The sequence below is a fragment of the Chlorocebus sabaeus genome, chromosome 15 (assembly GCF_047675955.1).
Source record: "Chlorocebus sabaeus isolate Y175 chromosome 15, mChlSab1.0.hap1, whole genome shotgun sequence".
In the NCBI taxonomy this organism is placed as follows: domain Eukaryota; kingdom Metazoa; phylum Chordata; class Mammalia; order Primates; family Cercopithecidae; genus Chlorocebus; species Chlorocebus sabaeus.
In genome coordinates this window covers 11,147,013-11,157,272 of record NC_132918.1, presented here as the reverse complement: position 1 = coordinate 11,157,272, position 10,260 = coordinate 11,147,013, and positions in this window count along the sequence as shown.

Sequence of the window (10,260 nt, the reverse complement as noted above, 5' to 3'; positions counted from 1 at the left end):
TCTTCAATTTTCTCACAATTAAAATCCATTGATTCTTATTCATATATAAAATTCTAAGTAAATAATCCAAAGTTTTAATTTTTATCCAGTCTTAAGTAGTAGAAAAACTATTCTTACAAAATAACAACTAAAATTTCTTAGTTTTTAAAAGTCTAAATAGAATGAGTTTAGAAAGGGAGATAATATAGGGTGATATTAAGAGCATGGGATTTGAATGATACCAAGAAAGCCTCAGATACCCATCTGTTCTTCCCCAGTGTTCTCATCTACTCTGCTAACTTTTTATTGTCAGGGAGTCTTTGCTTCCCATTAAGTGTTGTACTCCACCCATCCTCTCTTGCATATGTAAAAATATCTAAGAGGGACTGATATTACAACTCATTAATGTGAGCTTGAAGAAGCCAACTAGTCATTGGACAAAAGATGACAACTTGCTTTTACCTTGCATTAATTCAATCAATTTGAAACACTAGAGATTCATGTTGAAAAGGACAATGAAGCCAGACAGAGTCTATGGATATGAGAGCAATGCCTGACCCACACCATCTAGCATATCACTTGTCGAGTGCTTCCAATCCTGTTCCAATATGTTCATGTGGCAGAAGAGAAAACCTTAGCCCACACTAACGATGGTTTGCTGTCTTCCACATAGCCAATCTAGAGGTTGGACAAAGAAATTAAAAGCAAAGATTATCCAGCTCTTGAATCTGCAGGTACAGTGTTCCTCTTTTAAAAATATATTCATGTGTCTGTTGGCTGCATGAAAGTCTTCTTTTGAGAAATGTCTGTTCATATCCTTTGCCCACTTTTTGATGGGGTTGTTTGTTCTTTTCTTGTAAATTTGTTTGAGTTCTTTGTAGGTTCTGGATATTAGCCCTTTGTCAGATGAGTAGATTGCAAAAATTTTCTCCCATTCCGTAGGTTGCCTGTTCACTCTGATGGTAGTTTCTTTTGCTGTGCAGAAACTCTTTAGTTTAATTAGATCCCATTTGTCAATTTTGGCTTTTGTTGCCGTTGCTTTTGGTGTTTTAGACATGAAGTCCTTGCCCATGCCTGTGTCCTGAATGGTATTACCTAGGTTTTCTTCTAGGGTTTTTATGGTATTAGGCCTAACATTTAAGTCTCTAATCCATCTCGAATTAATTTTCATACAAGGAGTAAGGAAAGGATCCAGTTTCAGCTTTCTACTTATGGCCAGTCAATTTTCCCAGCACCATTTATTAAATAGGGGATCCTTTCCCCATTTCTTGTTTTTGTCAGGTTTGTCAAAGATCAGATGGTTGTAGATGTGTGGTATTATTTCTGAGGACTCTGTTCTGTTCCATTGGTCTATATCTCTGTTTTAGTACCAGTACCATGCTGTTTTGGTTACTGTAGCCTTGTAGTATAGTTTGAAGTCAGGTAGCGTGATGCCTCCAGCTTTGTTCTTTTGACTTAGGATTGTCTTGGCAATGCGGGCTCTTTTTAGGTTCCATATGAACTTTAAAGCAGCTTTTTCCAATTCTGTGAAGAAACTCATTGGTAGCTTGATGGGGATGGCATTGAATCTATAAATAACCTTGGGCAGTATGGCCATTTTCACGATATTGATTCTTCCTATCCATGAGCATGGTATGTTCTTCCATTTGTTTGTGTCCTCTTTATTTCACTGAGCAGTGGTTTGTAGTTCTCCTTGAAGAGGTCCTTTACATCCCTTGTAAGTTGGATTCCTAGGTATTTCATTCTCTTTGAAGCTATTGTGAATGGAAGTTCATTCATGATTTGGCTCTCTGTTTGCCTGTTACTGGTGTATAAGAATGCTTGTGATTTTTGCACATTGATTTTGTATCCTGAGACTTTGCTGAAGTTGCTTATCAGCTTAGGGAGATTTGGGGCTGAGATGATGGAGTTTTCTAAATATACAATCATATCATCTGCAAACAGGAACAATTTGACTTCTTCTTTTCCTAACTGAATCCCCTTGATTTCTTTCTCTTGCCTGATTGCCCTAGCCAGAACTTCCAACACTATGTTGAATAGGAATGGTGAGAGAGGTCATCCCTGTTTTGTGCCAGTTTTCAAAGGGAATGCTTCCAGTTTTTGCCCATTCAGTATGATATTGGCTGTGGGTTTGTCATAAATGGCTCTTATTATTTTGAGATACGTTCCATCAATACCGAATTTATCGAGCGTTTTTAGCATGAAGGGCTGTTGAATTTTGTCAAAGGCCTTTTCTGCATCTATTGAGATAATCATGTGGTTTTTGTCTTGGTTCTGTTTATATGCTGGATTACGTTTATTGATTTGCGATGTTGAACCAGCCTTGCATCCCAGGGATGAAGCCCACTTGATCATGGTGGATAAGCTTTTTGATGTGCTGCTGGATTCAGTTTGCCAGTATCCTATTGAGGATTTTTACATCGATGTTCATCAGGGATATTGGTCTAAAATTCTCTTTTTTGTTGTGTTTCTGCCAGGCTTTGGTATCAGGATGATGTTGTCATCACTGGCCATCAGAGAAATGCAAATCAAAACCACAATGAGATACCATCTTACACCAGTTAGAATGGCGATCATTAGAAAGTCAGGAAACAACAGGTGCTGGAGAGGATGTGGAGAAATAGGAACACTTTTACACTGTTGGTGGGATTGTAAACTAGTTCAACCATTATGGAAAACAGTATGGTGATTCCTCAAGGATCTAGAACTAGAAGTACCATATGACCCAGCCATCCCATTACTGGGTATATACCCAAAGGATTATAAATCATGGTGCTATAAAGACACATGCACACATATGTTCATTGCGGCACTATTCACAATAGCAAAGACTTGGAATCAACCCAAATGTCCATCAGTGACAGATTGGATTAAGAAAATGTGGCACATATACACCAGGGAACACTATGCAGCCATAAAAAAGGATGAGTTTGTGTCCTTTGTAGGGACATGGATGCAGCCGGAAACCATCATTCTCAGCAAACTATCGCAAGAACAGAAAACCAAACACCACATGTTCTCACTCATAGGTGGGAACTGAACAATGAGATCACTTGGACTCTGGAAGGGGAACATCACACACTGGGGCCTATTATGGGGAGGGGGGAGGGGGGAGGGATTGCATTGGGAGTTATACCTGATGTAAAGGACGAGTTGATGGGTGCTGATGAGTTGATGGGTGCAGCACAGCAACATGGCACAAGTATACATATGTAACAAACCTGCACGTTATGCACATGTACCCTAGAACTTAAAGTATAATGATAATAATAATAAAAAAAAGAAAGATAAGAGGATTGAAGTGACTTAGATAAATTCCATAGTCTGACTTAGATTCTAGAAAATAGGTCAAAAGAGGGTAGGAGTGTGTTCAATGTGGTGGACCCACTTATATTACTTTCGACTGTGTAACATTTTTGTTAAATAGAGAAATTATTCTGTAATAACTGTTTATCTTATTTCATTTAAACTTGTAGTGTTTCCTGAATAAGAGTTTAAATAATTTTATACTTCTTCTTACTGAGGCATATGTGGTCTTGGTATATGTAGTTGTGTTTTTTAAAAACCAACTTAAATGATTCATTAAAAAGTATATATAATGCAAAAATTCTACCAGTCATATGTAAAATTTCGTATATAATATGTATCATGTATGAAATATGCTCATATTGAAATGTGACTGAATAAAAATGAGATTTTCTTTCCCTATGAAATATTGAGCGAAATTATTATCTCTGATCCCCAAATATGATATTTTAAAATAAATCAAAATTATATAATAAAAAAATAAATAAACAAAAATATATTCATTTATAATACAATTTGATTTAATTGTATAAGACCACTTTTTACTATGCAAAGGGACACTAAATAGTGAAGCTGGCAGAAGGACAAAATGTAAAACCTCTGAAGTTTGGCGATAATTGTAGAATTCATTGGCCTAAGTCTTTATAATGTACTTTAAGAAAGAAGACAATGAAATCCAAAAACACTAAAAACCCAAAGCCAGAGATATAAGCTACTAATTTCTATAGAACTTCATATCCTGAACTGATGGAGCAATTTGTATAAGCAATTCAAGTATACAGAGAACATTACTTACGGCATTTTCTAGACAATTTATCTATGTGATAAGCCAGAAAATAAGGGAGAAATATTGCATGCCTCTGCTGAGCTGTCAACAATGAAACATACAGGAATCAAGCATTATTAGAAACAGAATGGGAAATCCTGTATCTGCGTTTCATAACAATGGCTTATTATTGATGTACACATAAAGGTCTCATATCTAACTTCTGTGCATGATAAGCCACATTAGCTGATTTTGCAAAATGGACTCCCATGTTCCGTAGCTGAGAATCAATTGACTTGTCTTATTTATTTAACAATAGCACCATACTTAGTAATCTAAAGTCCTGACTCAGAGCTTTCACAAGTGACACATATTTATCCTAGTTAAAAAAATCAAAAGTCCACAGTTTCAAACAGTGCCTTATTTGCCTCACAGAATCATTCCTACGATTTGTTAGAAAGAAAAACTGACTCCTGTGGAGATGTTTGATTTCTGTAGCATTCCTTCTGTTCCTAATCTGTACCAACGTGAAGTAATAAGTGACACAGGAAGAGGCTGCCTTGAATCTCTTTCTAGAGGAGACACTCCTTGCTTGGCATGCCTGAGAGGGCTCTAAGACAGTGCAAATATTGATGCTTCACCCTAGTGCAGGAGTCTCACTTAATTCCCTGAAACGAGCCTTAATAAGGACAGGAAATGGATTGACTGGCAGGAAAAAAAAAAAAAAAAAAACACCCTATATTATCATATGCAATATGCCACATACAATTTTTTCACATTTAAACACCAACATTGGCCAAATGTGGTGGCTCAGCCTGTAATCCCAGCATTTTGGGAGGCCCAAGTGGGAGGATCATTTGAGCCCAAGAGTTAGAGGCCAGCCTGGGCCACATAGTAGGACTCTATCTCTACAAAAATAAAATAATTAGCCAGGCATGGTGGTGCATGCCTATACTCCCAGCTACTCAGGGGGCTGAGGCAGAAGGATTGCTTGAGCCTAGGAGGTCGAGGCTGCAGTGAGCCATGATTGCACCACTGCACTCCAGCCTGGGTGACAGAACAAGATCTTGCCTCCAGATTGAAAAAAATAAAGAAAGAAACAAATGTAAACAGCAACTATAGTAATATGCCCAATGCAAACAATTGTTTATTTGATATGTCAGATGAAGAACAAATTACAAATTATATTATACAGCTTGGTAGAGCAGAAAGTCTATGGCTTTTATAGCAATATGTAAGTTTGAATGTCGGTTCAGTCACTAATCAGCTGCGTAAGTGCATAAGTGTGGGGACATTGCTCCACTTCCTTGAGACTGCTTGGCCTCTATAATATCTACCATGCTAAGTTTCTTTAAGTGTAGAAATAGTACGTAATGTTTAGCTCTTACTAGGTACTTATTTGGACATTATTGTTATCATGATTGCAGTATGATCCTGGTGTTTGTGTCCATATCTAGATGATGCGGGGAGAGGTCCGTATTGGTCTCAATAGGACAGGACAGGACCCCCCCGCCCATCCCACCACCGTGTTTTCTACCCTGCTCCATGCCTTCTTTGGTTGAATGATCTTTTTTCAGTTTCGATCTGACATTTTTTTGGTTCAGCCAAACATTTGAAATCAAACGTTCAGCAACGTTTGATTTCAACTGTACGGCTACTATTATATCTAATTTCAAAAATTTCAGTCATAGGCATCTTTCAAAAAAGTTTTAATGATACAAAACAGAAAAAAGTAGAAGTGTTCTGCCGGAAGTCTCCTCAACCCCATAGAGATTCGTAAGACGTAGGCAGAACACCTGGCACTTTTTAGAGTGAGCAGTGGTTCTCAGCCAAGGTGCTGGTGAGCCCTGGCATGCACTCGGAAATGTATGTGAGCCATTACAGCTGTCACACTGATGTCTGGAGTCACTGCTGGCATTTAACAGGAGAGAAACAGAAAAGCTAAATAATGTACAAGGAGAAGGACCCCCTCACTTTGGAAGACTTATCACCGCCCCCAATGCCATGAGTGTCCCCACTGAAAAAGTTGAGAGCGCTATCTCTTCTTTCTTTTATTTGCAGAAGCCTGTGTGTGACATAAACGAGTCACTCTGGCAATGCCTTGTACACACAGCCTTCTGCTCCACTCTGCTTGAGTGTGAGAGGTGTCGTTTACCTCAGTGGCTATAGCATGGAATGAAAGACTATCTTCTAGGCCAGATACCTCTCTTGTAGCCTCAAATTGTGAAAGTCATAATGAGGCCAAACAGAAGTCTGAAGCCGAGAGAAATTATGTGTCTTTCCCAAGGTCACACACATAACACTGAGGAACTGGATCTACTGGACTCCAAAGCCCATTTCTGTAGTCAAGAAACTGCCTCACAAGCCAGTAATATTAATCTCCATGTTATCAACAGATGCTCCCTGTTAAGCATGGTGCAAAGTCCAAAGTAAAATGAAGGCACAGTCTCTGCTCACAGGAAGTTCACAATCTGGCTGGATCCATGGGATATAGACATTGGAAGCACAAATCCCAATATAGCAAAATTGCTGTGTGCCTTATAAGTTTAGAGATTGGAAAGCTCAGTAAGAGTAGGAATCATTCAGAGTGCTGAAGGGGGAAGGTGGTATATTTCCTACTACTAAAGGTTGATTTAGAGGAATTAGAGGATCTGCAAACTTTACCTGTAAAGGGCTAGACAGTAAATATTTTAGGATTTGTGGATAATACATTTACTGTTGTAACTACTGAACTCTGCTATTGAGCAGAATCATAATGTGATAGCCACAGGCAATATGTAAACAAAAGGGCATGGCTTTGTTCCAATAAAATTTTATTTACAATAACAGATGGCAGACTGGATTTGACCTGAAGGCTTTTTTGTCAGCCCCTGGGTTAGACTGCAGATTTAGTTATAAACCTCTTAATCTGGACTTCAAGGCCTTTCCAATTGGACTAAAATCTACCTTTTCAATACCTCTGTACTTCTCATCAGGTAGACCATTAAGGCAGGAGTCCCATTTGCACAAAGATGCAAGAATGCAAAAGTCATGTCCTAAGCAAAGAAATGTCAGCATGGCTAGGGAAGAGGATTCTGCTGAAGAGTAGAGAGAGTCTGGAAACATAGATTTGACTCCAATGGCAGAGTATGTGACTCTTGAGAGTCAGGTTAGGGGATTTAGACCTGAACCTATAGGCAATGGAGATACTTTAGGCATTTAAGTAGGGAAGAGAGACATTTTTATAAGGTCAATATTTTTTCAGATCAAGGTTTTTCTGACCTTCATAGACATCAGTAACATTCACTATATTTGTGGTAGACATGAATTTCTCCCACCCAGATCTCCCTTCATGGAAGAATTTGCTGTCCCCATGAGGAATGCAGTCTGTAGCTGGCCTTCCATGGTCTGCTCCTTCAGGGTCTCCCTCTACTTCAGAAACATGCCCCATCCAAGGTCAAGTCCTTCCTAGCAGCCCACACCCAATGACTGAGTGAGGCAAGGGTGTGAAGGCTCACCACTGCCTGTCAAAGGACACTCTGATGGGCAATATTTCTTCCATATTCACTGCCAGAAGGTCCAAGGCTTTGGAGGCTCTGCATCACAGCTTAACTTCTTCCTCTGCCCAATGTCGCTTCTTCCTGCTTTCCTTCACATATATATGTCTTGTACCTTGTATGGGTTAAATTGTGGGTCCCCAAAATTTGTGTGTTGACGTCCCAGCCCCTAGTATCTCAGAATATGACCTTATTGGAAAACAGTCATTGTAGATGTAACTTGTTAAGATGAGACCGTATTGGAATTAGGTAGGCTTTAATGCAATATGAGTGGTGGCCTTACGAAAAGGGGAAATTTTGACATAGACACACACACAAACACAGGAAGAAGGCTATAAGATGAAGGTAGAAATTGGGGTGATGCTGCCACAAGCCAAGGAAGACCAAAGAATGCCAACAAATCAGCAAAAGGTGTGTGGAAGTCATAGAAGAGAGCCTTCCCTCATAGCCCTCAGAAAGAACCAACCCTGCCACACTTTGACTTCAGATTCAGTCTCCAAAACTGTGAGACAATGCATTTCTGTTTTGTTTGTTTGTTGTTTGTTTTGAGATGGAATTTTGCTCTTGTTGCCCAACAAGTGCATTGCTGTAGTGCAATGGTGCAATCTAGGCTCGCTGCAACCTCCACCTCCCAGGATCAAGAGATCCTCCTGCCTCAGGCTCCTGAGTAGCTGGGATTACAGGCATGTTTCACCATGCCTGGCTAATTTTGTATGTTTAGTAGAGATGGGGTTTCTCCATGTTGGTCAGGCTGGTCTCAAACTCCCACCCTCAGGTGATCTGCCCGCCTTGACCTCCCAAATTGCTGGGATTACAGGCATGTACCACCGCACCCAGCCAAAGTCTCTGTTTTTTAAGTCACTCAATTTGTGGTACATTGTTATAGCAGCCCAAGGAAATTAATTCATATCCCAAAGTCTGTCTCAGTGTCAGAGAAGCCAAGCTAGGGCAATATTATCTTAATACAAAGATAACTTGAAAATGTTAAACAATAATGTAGCATGCCCTGAAGTAAAGAGTAAAACAAAATTAATAAAGAAGGTTTCACATAGACTTTTACATCAAGTATAAAACCTTCAAATTATTTTCATTTACAAAAGGAAAGATTTGTGTGTGTGTTTGTGTGTGTGTATTTGTTTTTCTAAGAAAAGTAAAATAAAAACAGACACCAGAGCAAAAGTAAAGAAGCAGAGGCAAGAATGAGCAAAAGTAAAGATGCAGAGGCAAGAATATGGGAGAATAATAATAAGTATAACAATATTTTTATGAAATATTGAAAACATGGTTTAATTAGGTAACATAAAATTGTTGATTATGTGGAGTATCCACAATGCAGGGAAAATAAATGATCCAGGTGAAAGTTCTGCTTTCGTCTATCTTTAGATAGAAACCACTGTGTTCCAAATTTTTACTGTAATTAAATTATGAACTTCCTATTAAGCTTAATCTACTTGTTGCAATTGTGAAATATGCTTTCTTTGTTCTAAAAGGTATCTGGATTAAATCCAATGCAGCAAACATTCCTTTCTTATAACAAGACATTTTCTACAGATTTTTTATTTGTAACCTTTATTTACACTTATATTATACATCAGTGACAAAGTTTGGGATTACCATGGCTTCAAAGATCTTAGTTTATCATAATGGTACCCAAACAGATCAAAGGTTAAAGCGAATGAGAGAAGCAGGGTACAGATGGAAACAATTAAACATGACCATCTGGACTTTACTCTCAAATCAACCTCAGATGAGGGTGTGACCTTGAGTAAAGTCTCTTCCCTACTTAATGCCTAAAGTATCTCCATTGCCTATAGGTTCAGGTCTAAATTCCCTAATCTGGCTCTCAAGATACTCTGCCATTGGACTCAAATCTGTGTTTCCAGACTCTCTCTACTCTTCAACAGTACTTGCTCTCTTTAATTGTCAATTTTCTCTTCTGTAAAAGTGAGGGTTAAACCAGATGACCTTTACGTTTTGAACTTTGTTGTTTTAAGTTTTGAAAGAGTGGACGTACAATGAGCAAACGAGTGAGGGATAGCCACAAATATAGGCTTCAGGAGAAGTGGTTGTAAGGCACCAGTTTTCAGCTGTAAGCCATACCCTTCTGTAGCCCATCCCAAACACCCATGCGTTCTGGCATGAGAAGCGATACCCTCAGCACGCACTCAGAGTAAAAATTGCTCATTTCACAGGGCATCCCTTCTATGCTGCTGTGATCGTGTTCTCCCCTTCAGCAGAGAGGAGAATACACAGGCCTTTTAACAAGGTTGATCTGGGCTCAAGTCATACCTTTAGCATAAACACTAAGTTCCTTTGTATATACAACATAAGTCCTATGAAGTTCTTTACCTTGCTGGTGAAAGGAAGACAACAGTGTGAATTATATATCAATAAAACTGGTTTTTTAAAAAAGATGACAGTAGCTGCCTTAAAAGGTCACTGAAAAGAGTGGTCATGATATGTGCAGAGAATCTGAATTTAGGAAGTACTCAAGTCAGCAGCTACTGATACTCTACTCTCAATAACATACGTTAACATGAGCATTTTAGAGTTTTCAATTCTCTTTTACTAGCATTTGCTTCTTTAATCTCCTCAGCAGAATTAATGAGTCTAAAAAGCAAATAATAAAGCTAGGGAGGTTTCTAAGAATGTACCCACAGAGCACGTAAAACC